The sequence below is a fragment of the Eleutherodactylus coqui genome, chromosome 1, assembly GCF_035609145.1.
Source record: "Eleutherodactylus coqui strain aEleCoq1 chromosome 1, aEleCoq1.hap1, whole genome shotgun sequence".
Taxonomy (NCBI): domain Eukaryota; kingdom Metazoa; phylum Chordata; class Amphibia; order Anura; family Eleutherodactylidae; genus Eleutherodactylus; species Eleutherodactylus coqui.
In genome coordinates, this window is record NC_089837.1 from 36,539,214 (window position 1) to 36,551,348 (window position 12,135).

Sequence of the window (12,135 nt, forward strand, 5' to 3'; positions counted from 1 at the left end):
TACGTTCGCTCATCTCTATCGCCACCGCCTCAGCTTTATAATATATAACAACCAATCACAGAGCAGCTTTCATGTTACCTCAGCGGTATAATATGTAGCAACCAATCACAGCGCAGCTTTCATGTTACCTCAGCTTTATAATATATAACAACCAATCACAGCACAGCTTTCATGTAACCTCAGCGGTATAATATATAACAACCAATCACAGCCCAGCTTTCATGTTACCTCAGCGGTATAAAATATAACAACCAATCACAGCGCAGCTTTCATGTTACCTCAGCAGTATAATATATAACAACCAATCACAACGCAGCTTTCATGTTACCTCAGTATAATATATAACCACCAATCACAGCGCAGCTTTCATGTTACCGCAGCGGTATAATATATAACAACCAATCACAGCGCAGCTTTCATGTTACCTCGGTATAATATAGAACAACCAATCACAGCGCAGCTTTCATGTTACCTCAGCGGTATAATATAGAACAACCAATCACAGCGCAGCTTTCATGTTACCTCAGCGGTATAATATATAACACCCAATCACAGCGCAGCTTTCATGTTACCTCAGCGGTATAATATATAACAACCAATCACAGCGCAGCTTTCATGTTACCTCAGCGGTATAATATATAACGACCAATCACAGCGCAGCTTTCATGTTACCTCAGAGGTATAATATATAACAACCAATCACAGCGCAGCTTTCATGTTACCTCAGCGGTATAATATATAACAACCAATCACAGCGCAGCTTTCATGTTACCTCAGCGGTATAATATATAACAACCAATCACAGCGCAGCTTTCATGTTACCTCAGCAGTATAATATTTAACAACCAATCACAGCGCAGCTTTCATGTTACCTCAGTATAATATATAACAACCAATCACAGCGCAGCTTTCATGTTACCTCAGTATAATATATAACAACCAATCACAGCGCAGCTTTCATGTTACCTCAGCAGTATAATATATAACAACCAATCACAGCGCAGCTTTCATGTTACCTCAGTATAATATATAACAACCAATCACAGCGCAGCTTTCATGTTACCTCAGCAGTATAATATATAACAACCAATCACAGTGCAGCTTTCATGTTACCTCAGCGGTATAATATATAACAACCAATCACAGTGCAGCTTGCACTTTACCTCAGCGGTATAATATATAACAACCAATCACAGTGCAGCTTGCACTTTACCTCAGCAGTACATATATATATATATATATATATATATATATATATATATATATATATATAGATTACTAGCTAGGAGGTAGCACTAACGCTGCGGCAGTACTAGCACACATAGAAGGATAATACTGCTGCTACTCATGGCTGTCATTAGGATATACCCTCCACATGCTAGCAGTCAGGCTGATTGCATTGATTAGGACAGGTCCAGTCAGGACAGTGGGAACAGCGCGTTCTTCCGCCTTTTGTCCACCGCAGGACGCCGTCTTTGTAGTCGCGCTGCGGCATGCCGGGAGTTGTAGTTTGTTGTGGCTGTCCGGTGTGTTAGGTAAGTTGCAGCTGTCTCGGCGCTGGCTGCGGGTAAGTGTTCTCAGCGGTCACTGAGTATATACGGGGGTACAGCCGGTGCCCGCCATACCTGCTGTCACTTGTACTACTGCTCTCTGACGTATATTGGTGCAGGGCCGGATTATCAAGTGTTCTGGATTACCAGATGTAGCAGGCGGGCAGGTAACACACTGGGGGGTGTTTATTACCCCTCTCACAATAATCGGCGCTGCTCTGATGAATTCTTACTTCAGTGTTACTATGGTAACAGCAGAGTGTGGAGATGTGACAAGTTGAGCCGTTGCCCATAGCAACCAGTCAGACGGCGGCGCTCACTTTTCACAAGCCTTTTTAGCAGCGCTTGGATTGGTTGCTACGGGCAACGGCTCCACTGGTCACCAGGCCGATAGATCTTACTCCGTGTTCCTCCGCAGGCGTGTTCGTATGTAATGGCGGCAGTCAGTGCGCATACTGAGGAGGGGAGCCCCCTGTCACACTGAGGAGGGGAGCCCCCTGTCACACTGAGGAGGGGAGCCCCTGTCACACTGAGGGGGCGTTGGTTGCGTGTATGTGCTCAGCTGGCAGTTACTACACTTCTTACAGGGCTGAAGTCCGTGGCGATCTGCAGAATTTGGCGCAGATTTTGATAAGTATTTTCTGCTGGGAATGTAAACGTACTGGTGAAACAGAGGCGGGGCGGCGGCACGCACACCCGTCCCATCGGGCGGAGGATCGGCGGCTCGCCGCACGCTTTCACAGCTGCAAATAGTGACGTTTTCTGTGACAAAAATCTATGAACGCTCACTAATGGCGCAGCGGGCTATCGGCTGCCGGATGGTGTGGCGCAGCGGGCTATCGGCTGCCGGGCGGTGTGGCGCAGCGGGCTATCGGCTGCCGGGCGGTGTGGCGCAACGGGCTGTCGGCTGCCGGGCGGTGTGGCGCAGCGGGCTGTCGGCTGCCGGGCGGTGTGGCGCAGCGGGCTGTCGGCTGCCGGACGGTGCGGCGCAGCGGGCTGTCGGCTGCCGGGCGGTGCGGCGCAGCGGGCTGTCGGCTGCCGGACGGTGCGGCGCAGCGGGCTGTCGGCTGCCGGACGGTGCGGCGCAGCGGGCTGTCGGCTGCCGGACGGTGCGGCGCAGCGGGCTGTCGGCTGCCGGACGGTGCGGCGCAGCGGGCTGTCGGCTGCCGGACGGTGCGGCGCAGCGGGCTGTCGGCTGCCGGACGGTGCGGCGCAGCGGGCTGTCGGCTGCCGGACGGTGCGGCGCAGCGGGCTGTCGGCTGCCGGACGGTGCGGCGCAGCGGGCTGTCGGCTGCCGGACGGTGCGGCGCAGCGGGCTGTCGGCTGCCGGACGGTGCGGCGCAGCGGGCTGTCGGCTGCCGGACGGTGCGGCGCAGCGGGCTGTCGGCTGCCGGATGCCCGCCTCCCTTCTGCGGTCCGTACGTTGCAGAGCCTAATTGGGCTCGTGTTCTGCTGCTCCGAGCACATGCATCGGAAAATAGAAGATCCGGCTTTTTTTTTCTTTTTTCCTGCATGATGGGATTATACACGCATGAGAACATCACTATTAAAAGCATTACACTATGGGCACCTCCGCCGGACGGGTACGTGTGGCACCAGCCTGGCACAGGGTTGCACTCCGCTGCTGGATCCGACCCGGTCGTGTGCAGCCTGCCTTACTGTCAGGATTGCAGCACGTGGCGGTTGTACGCTTGTGTAACGCTCCTCGTTGTGTAACGTCCCGTGTGCCCAGCTTCCTGCACTCTGATACATTGTAACAAACCCTCCAGCCTGCCTGCAGAGGATACAGCTGGGAGAGGTGTTGGGGCTCATTCACACTCGCACTACAGGGGCCCATCAGACCGGCTGCGATCGGCTCGCAGGACACACCCAGATCCTCGGCTGTGGAATTCTGCACCACAATTTGCAGTTCTAAGACTATCGTGCGATATCGGACCGTGAAGAGCTGTATATGCCCAATATCGCGCTCGCTAACGTGTGATTTCCCCGCGAACGTGAGGCATTTTTATGTCAAAACGGCCGTGCATAACGGGGAAGTAGTGATCCTCTGCCGCGGCTGTTTTTAACGGGGTAAACCTCGCGTCGCACCGCGTGCGCCTACCGCATGGTGCGCTGCTGCCGCCGGCCCCATTGCAAATAATGGGAGATGCGATGCAAGCAAACACCCAAGATGGAATTTGTTTCTTGCATGGCTCATGTGTATGACCGCTTCAGCAGTTCATAGCGATTCTCCGCTCACGGCATGCCACCTCTTCGGTAGGCTCACCGCTGAGATCTGTCAGCGCTTCCCCCTCCTCCCCTGTGGTGGAGTATCGCTAGCCTCGGCCGTGGACAGGGGGCCTTACTGCGGAATGGCAGGCAGGTTCTGAGCCATTCTCAGTTCAGCATCCCAATCCGCAGGTACCTGCCTCTCTGCCCGGTCAAACATGCACACAAGGTGTGTCCCCAGCTACAACTGAGGAAGGGGCGCTGCTGCGAAACGCGTCTTTTTATGCTGCAGAGAAGCTGGGCGTACTTGTATTGTTATTGCACTTGGGTCGGCCGCGCCGGCACACCACACATTCTTCTCTTCACTAATACATCCTGTGACGTGAAATTTGTATGAGGCGCCTGCACACAACCGGGTCGGATTCGCCTGCAGGAACCCTCAGCGCCCATCGTACCTGTCTGGATTCTTCTATTCTGCCCTATGGATGTGCCAGCAGGCGCACATGCGCAGTACAAATAATGCGGTGCCGTCACTAGGCGATGACGCGGATCCCACGACCTTTACGTTATGATGATTCCAGAAGGGCCGCGGGACGGACGGCCTCCATTGACTATTTCCGTCCATACGGAATCCATTTAGAAATAAAGCATGTCTTTCTTCCTGTATTTTGTGCCGAATCTACAGTGGAAGCCTCCAACGTCGAGGTGAAACCACCCTTAAATTGAACTTGTGCCAGTGTTTTCTTGAGATCACCACCCCGTTGGTCACACAGTACGCGATCCATACCGCTCAGCCGCAATCCTTTCCTGTCACAAGAATAGTACTAATAAAGGAGGTATTGTTGTTAAGATAGTCGCGTCTACCACATCTTTTGCGCCCAGAGTATCCAGACATGTCCCTTACCCAGTGGCGTAATTATCAAGACGTCATCCCGACATATAGTAGGCCACACTGACACCTGGCCGGATACACCAGTATGCTCGTAATGTGATTGTCTGCGTCATTCGAAAATCCCGTGGAATTAGACAAAGTAACATCTCAATCCATATTACATGCCACGCATTGACCACATGGATGTGTTCCACACTAGGAGCCTTGGGAACGTCATACCAGTAAGTCATGAAGATGTTTCGATGGTCTGAGTGTAATACTACATGGCCATGATGGTAGATATGTCCTTAATACTTCCTCAGAGGTCATCCCAGAATGTATTGATGGCCATACACATTTCACACGGGCTTGATGTGTACCCTGTGATAAATCTCACTTGGGAGTCCTGTCATCTCGGCAATCTATTCCTGTGTAGCAAAGATGTCTGATTGGTATTCTTGGCTTGTTCAGATCCTTTCTCTATGGATGTTTTGCTGTAGCCTTTATCTAGAAAGCTTGCTTTTTGATCTTCCGCCCGGGTCCCAAATGTCTTTCTCAGAACACATCTTCTGTAGACGTCAAAATTGGCCTCAAGATGTTTAGGATGAGGAGAATCGGCACGCAGTAAGCTGTTGGCAGAGATGGGTTTTCTGAAGACATTCGAATGTATAAAACCCAATTCATCCACATTAAGCATAAAATCCAAGAATTCAACGTTCTTCCTATATGGGTCATTCGAATGTTCAAATTATTTCTATTTAGCTGACTGATGAATCCATGAAGATGGTCTAGAGCGGCTGCCAGCAAAAAGTTACATCATCTATGTAACATGCGCTGAATCGGGCGCACTCAATACCAGGGGCTCCATTGATCAAAAAGATATCCCATTCCCACAGCCGGAGGAGCTAATTGGCGTACGGGGGTGCTCAAGTCGCTCCCATAGCTGTTCCCAAGAGCGGTAGGTAGAAGGACCCATTGAAGATCAAGAAATTCCATCAACTGAACCACCGACTCAGCAGTCTCACCTTATAGTTCTGATAACATGGGGCACGTAAACCATCTCCATGTTTGATACCTGATACTAATATTGTGTCCTCTTCCATGGGAATCCCATCAGATCTTCGTAGTTTATCCCCACTGTCCTTTATATATGACGGTAATACTTGAACCAGAGGGCGCAAAAGACGATCCGTCCAACGACACACTGGTTCACAAAAACTTTCAGTGCCTACAACAGTTCGGCGATCTGGTCAAGCATTTCATCTGATCAGCACCAATCGCGGCTCGTTCCACTGCTGTTCACAAAACACTCCAGCAAAAATGGCAACTCTATTCTGTGGGTCAGTACGATTATGGCGATGCCAAACTTTATATAAGTTGGTTTTTTTGTTTTTTTTCTTAAAAAACCAAAACCTTTTGGAAGAAAAAATTCTAAGTGCCAGCCGGATCTTCTTTCTTCAGTGCGGCGGATGCGTCCTGACACGCCTGCGACGTGCCAGACGCATGCGCGGTGCAATTTATTTTTAAAAAAATCTCCTGCTTTCCCGCGGATCCGCGGCACATCCACAAGGACAGCTGCGGGTGTGCCGCGGATCGGAAAATTGGAAGTTAATGGAATCTGTCCCGTGGGATGCGCCGAAAAATGGAGCATGCTGGGATTTCTTCCTGCATGTGCGATCCGCACACTGGGAAAAGTTCACATCTGCACGCTCTGAATTGTTTTGCGGATGCGATTGTATCCCTATGGGCGCCCAGAGGTGCGGATCTCCCATGCAGATTTTATAATATCATATTAGCAATACCACATTCTGCTTTTTTAAAAAAATGTATTTAATCATAAATACATGAAAAGGAGGATTTTGAAACTTTTTGTATTCTTTGTTTAAAATAATAAAACCAATGTAATTACATTTTTTCTTTAGTCCTCTATGGGACTTGAACTTGCAATTGTTATGGTAGTTCTGCCGGGAATTCTATTAAAACAGGCCACAGGCACATCTTAATAGGTAGAAGTACATGGCAGCTTTGGGGCCTTGCAGAAGGCCTCGGCTGCCGGGACACCCATATGGTACCTTGGGATCTCATTAGTGACTTCTGAACGCCGATCGTGGGATTTAAATGCTGCGGTCAGAATTGACAGAGGCATTTTCAGGGTTACCAGCCTCGATCGCCATAAATCCTGATCACAGCTGTTGCGGCCATGTCAAAGACTGCTTACATTGCCTGTGTATAGAGAGGTCTCTGCTCCTGATCCTCTAGCATCCAGGATGTACATATACATCCTGGGGTGGAAAGGGGTTAATATGGATGGCCTGTCCCCAGGATAGGCCATCAGTAGTTGATCCTTTTGGGTCCACCACTCGTGATCTCTGTTGATCAGTTGATTGAAGTGACAGGAGCGATTGGTGAGCACCATGGCTGCTTCAGTCCATATCGGGTACAACGCCATACATTGCAGTTGAATGACCGATGAACATGACATCACGTGCCGTGTGTGAGGGGAGACAGCCAGCTGAGGGGGGTCCACGATGGGGGACCCCCAACAGTCTGATATTGATGACCTGTCCTGAGGATAGGGGTATTTACATCTCAGCAAGTTATCCCCCATCTACAGGATAATTTGCTGATAAAGGGACAAATTGCTAATTGGTGGGGTCTGCTGGGCCCCCCACTGATCCTGAGCTATCATCCTGGCAGCATCTTAAGGTGGTGGCTGTGGTTGTGTGCCACCGCTCCGTTCACTTCAGTAGGACCACTGGAGAGATCCTTGTTGAAGCTCTCGGCAATCTCTGAAGTAACGGAGCCGAGGCCCACATGTAGGACACCGCTGTCATCTACAGGCACTAAAAAACATCAGAAAAAAGTGCAATTAAAGGAGATGTCTCGAGGAAGCAGTGAATTTTTTTTTTTTGCCCAGTCCCCCTAATTAAGCAAACATTACTAATTACCCCTGTAAATGACTTTTCTAGCTGGTTTCTACTTACCGTTCCAGCGTTTCAGCAACTTATAAAAATTTTCCCAAGATGGCCGCCTGCTCTTTTTCCTTCGCTCGCTGCAGCCCGACGTGCGCGCTCCCGAGACGCTACCAGCTGTGTCTCCATGGCAACCAGATGCCCCGCAGCCGCCGACCGGACCCCTGGAGTGAACACGGCCGACCAGTCACCCACCGCCAGGCAGAAGGTAACCGGCGCAGCCCCCCCCCCCATCACAGCGGCAGCCCCCCCGGCCCAGCGACAGCCCCCCCCCGGCCCGGCGACAGCCCCCCCCCGGCCCGGCGACAGCCCCCCCCCGGCCCGGCGACAGCCCCCCCCCGGCCCGGCGACAGCCCCCCCCCGGCCCGGCGACAGCCCCCCCCCGGCCCGGCGACAGCCCCCCCCCGGCCCGGCGACAGCCCCCCCCCGGCCCGGCGACAGCCCCCCCCCGGCCCGGCGACAGCCCCCCCCCGGCCCGGCGACAGCCCCCCCCCGGCCCGGCGCTAGTTCCCCCGGCCCGGCGCTAGTTCCCCCGGCCCGGCGCTAGTTCCCCCGGCCCGGCGCTAGTTCCCCCGGCCCGGCGCTAGTTCCCCCGGGCCGGCGCTAGTTCCCCCGGGCCGGCGCTAGTTCCCCCGGGCCGGCGCTAGTTCCCCCGGGCCGGCGCTAGTTCCCCCGGGCCGGCGCTAGTTCCCCCGGGCCGGCGCTAGTTCCCCCCGGGCCGGCGCTAGTTCCCCCGGGCCGGCGCTAGTTCCCCCGGGCCGGCGCTAGTTCCCCCGGCCCGGCGCTAGTTCCCCCGGCCCGGCGCTAGTTCCCCCGGCCCGGCGCTAGTTCCCCCGGCCCGGCGCTAGTTCCCCCGGCCCGGCGCTAGTTCCCCCGGCCCGGCGCTAGTTCCCCCGGCCCGGCGCTAGTTCCCCCCGGCCCGGCGCTAGTTCCCCCGGCCCGGCGCTAGTTCCCCCGGCCCGGCGCTAGTTCCCCCGGCCCGGCGCTAGTTCCCCCGGCCCGGCGCTAGTTCCCCCGGCCCGGCGCTAGTTCCCCCGGCCCGGCGCTAGTTCCCCCCGGCCCGGCGCTAGTTCCCCCGGCCCGGCGCTAGTTCCCCCGGCCCGGCGCTAGTTCCCCCGGCCCGGCGCTAGTTCCCCCGGCCCGGCGCTAGTTCCCCCGGCCCGGCGCTAGTTCCCCCGGCCCGGCGCTAGTTCCCCCGGCCCGGCGCTAGTTCCCCCGGCCCGGCGCTAGTTCCCCCGGCCCGGCGCTAGTTCCCCCGGCCCGGCGCTAGTTCCCCCGGCCCGGCGCTAGTTCCCCCGGCCCGGCGCTAGTTCCCCCCCCCCCCCCCGGCGCTAGTTTCCCCCCCCCCCCCCCCCCCGGCGCTAGTTTCCCCCCCCCCCCCCCCCCCGGCGCTAGTTTCCCCCCCCCCCCCCCCCCGGCGCTAGTTTCCCCCCCCCCCCCCCCGGCGCTAGTTTCCCCCCCCCCCCCCCGGCGCTAGTTTCCCCCCCCCCCCCCCCCGGCGCTAGTTTCCCCCCCCCCCCCCCCCGGCGCTAGTTTCCCCCCCCCCCCCCCCGGCGCTAGTTTCCCCCCCCCCCCCCCGGCGCTAGTTTCCCCCCCCCCCCCCCCCCGGCGCTAGTTTCCCCCCCCCCCCCGGCGCTAGTTTCCCCCCCCCCCCCCCGGCGCTAGTTTCCCCCCCCCCCGGCCCGGCGCTAGTTTCCCCCCCCCCCCCCCCCCCCGGCCCGGCGCTAGTTTACCCCCCCCCCCCCCCCGGCCCGGCGCTAGTTTACCCCCCCCCCCCCGGCCCGGCGCTAGTTTACCCCCCCCCCCCCCGGCCCGGCGCTAGTTTACCCCCCCCCCCCCCCCCGGCCCGGCGCTAGTTTACCCCCCCCCCCCCCCCCCGGCCCGGCGCTAGTTTACCCCCCCCCCCCCCCCGGCCCGGCGCTAGTTTACCCCCCCCCCCCCCCCGGCCCGGCGCTAGTTTCCCAAACCCCCCCCGGCCCGGCGCTAGTTTCCCAAACCCCCCCCGGCCCGGCGCTAGTTTCCCAAACCCCCCCCGGCCCGGCGCTAGTTTCCCAAACCCCCCCCGGCCCGGCGCTAGTTTCCCAAACCCCCCCCGGCCCGGCGCTAGTTTCCCAAACCCCCCCCGGCCCGGCGCTAGTTTCCCAAACCCCCCCCGGCCCGGCGCTAGTTTCCCAAACCCCCCCCGGCCCGGCGCTAGTTTCCCAAACCCCCCCCGGCCCGGCGCTAGTTTCCCCCCCCCCCCCCCCCCCGGCCCGGCGCTAGTCCCCCCCCCCCCCCCCCGGCCCGGCGCTAGTTCCCCCCCCCCCCCCCGGCCCGGCGCTAGTTTCCCCCCCCCCCCCCCCCCCGGCCCGGCGCTAGTTCCCCCCCTTCTCCTGGCAGCTGAGCGGCTCTGCACCTTCCTCTAACAGAGGATGGTACAGAATGGCCGCTCCAGCACGCTCCCGAGCAGTGACAGCTCGTCTGCGCATGCGCAGAAGAGCTGTAGCGGGGAGCACACTGAAGCGGCTCGTGCTGAAAGGAGAAGACCGGACTGCGCAAGCGCGTCTAAAAAAGCAAGCTGCCAGCGAATTTAGACGGCACCATGGAGACGAGGACGCTAGCAACGGAACAGGTAAGTGGAATAACTTCTGTATGGCTCATATTTAATGCACGATGTATATTACAAAGTGCATTAATATGGCCATACGGAAGTGTATACCCCCACTTGATTTCGCGAGACAACCCCTTTAAGTTTAATTTGAGGGGAAAAAAGTTAAAAAAAAAAATACACATTTCCCCACAAAAAACCTTTTTTTCATGGATAAAATATTTAGTTATCTTTCGCACGCGTAAAAATAATTTTGAAAACAAACGCCAAAATTGCCATCTTTCTGCTTGCCTCTCAAAAAAATGGAATAAAAAGCAAACCAGAAGTCACATCTACATTGAAAAGCGGCACCGATAAAACTACAAGTCTACCTGCAAACAACAAGCCCTCCCAACGCTCCGCGGCCACAGAAATAACTGTACTGGGGGTCTTAGAAGGCGGCGATGCAGGCAATTGTTTTTCCCTAAAAATGTGTTTTAATTGTGCAAAAGTAGTAAAAAAAAAAAAAAAAAAATCTCTATAAACTCAGTACTCATGCGGATCAGATAAGGAAGTCATCATGTTACTTTTACCGGATGTTGAACCCTTTAAAAACAAAACCCAAAAATACCCCAGAGTGCGACCGTTAAATTATACAGCTCCTCCCAAGACAAAACAAGCCGTCCCGCGGCCGTGTCACCGACTCGTGGCTCCTTGCAGTGCGACGGTGAAAATCGTTTGGTCACAAAGTACATGAGTCACTAAGGGGTTAACCCTTTCCAATTCACTGTCTGACGTCTAAAGACATTCTAAATGAAAGGCTGTACAGCTCCGATGTCGGAAGACGTCCAGCAGGGTATTCTTACTGTAGATTACTGGGCGCTCTGTTATCGGGGGCCTTTCCAGCTTGTCCCACACCGCAGTACAGGCTCTAGCCAGCAGATGGCGCCATTGTATAATGGCAAAAGGAGAAAGCCCCCTAGGAAACTCTGAATCCAAAATTGGATTGCAAAGGGTTAAGGATGCTTATAGGGGTTTTCCATCAGAGAAAGTTATAACGCACTAGTGAGATGAGGGATTATCGGGCAGCGCTGTGCGGCACAGAAGGGTTGGAGTATGAGACTTTCCAGATTACTGAATGCCAATTAAAGGAATGTTACGGCAATAGTATAGATCTAATTAAAAAAGATGACCCTTTCACATGATGAAACGCTGAAGCTGCCGATTCCTGTGCCGCTTCCTCTTACATGACGGCTCCTTCCCCGGTGTCTTGTGTAACGTGGATGACATCAAGAAGGCTCCTGTATGCTGTACATGGGGTGTGCTGTGCGTCTGACTATGGTAGTCAGTGCTAGTTTGTTAGCGAGAGTCATGGCATCAGAGATGTGTTTTTATTTTTTTTTCTTGTGCCAAATTTTTGTATAAGACTGTTCTGTCTCCCTGTAGGGGACTTGAACCTGCGATTCTGTCGTCGCTCAGATCATGCACTGTAGTTCTTCTATACTGCTGTGTATTACCTTTTATTTCTCTGACAGCACAAGCCATGGCAGACCCGGAAGCTATCGGCTGGCCTCCGGTTGGTATGGCAACCCATTGGACCTCCGCGGTCCTCCATCACAGAGGAAGCCTCCTCTCTCTGTAACCGCTTACATGCCACGATCAACATTGCTCATGGCTTGTAAGAGGTTAACGCCTGGAATTAAAGTCCCCTCTGGTCCAGGCTGTTGCAGCAGGACCTCAGCTGTCAGGGCTGATTCATACGGCGTATATCATTTCGTATATCATACGGCGTGTGTGGGCCCTTAGAGCTCGCTCCTGCTGCAGATGGTGCGGTCTCCTCTCCTGAGCCCACATCATCTCTATGCTGTATATATACGGTCATGTCACACTGCACCCCCTTCAGGAGAAGACGTACATATACATCAAGGGGTAAGAAGGGGTTAATGTTGTCCCTTATTCAATGTCCCT

General features: G+C 55.2%; 1 protein-coding gene across 2 annotated transcripts in view; it reads left to right on the top strand.

Moving 5' to 3' along the window:
* Positions 1–1,459: 1,459 nt before the first annotated feature.
* The window catches only part of MSRA (methionine sulfoxide reductase A), a 295,929-nt gene continuing 285,253 nt past the window's right edge, over positions 1,460–12,135 (top strand). The window contains exon 1 of one of the 2 annotated variants that reach the window (XM_066594899.1): positions 1,460–1,535. The gene's annotated coding sequence lies outside the window, so the exon portion shown is untranslated. The other variant, XM_066594903.1, reaches the window with a different exon arrangement.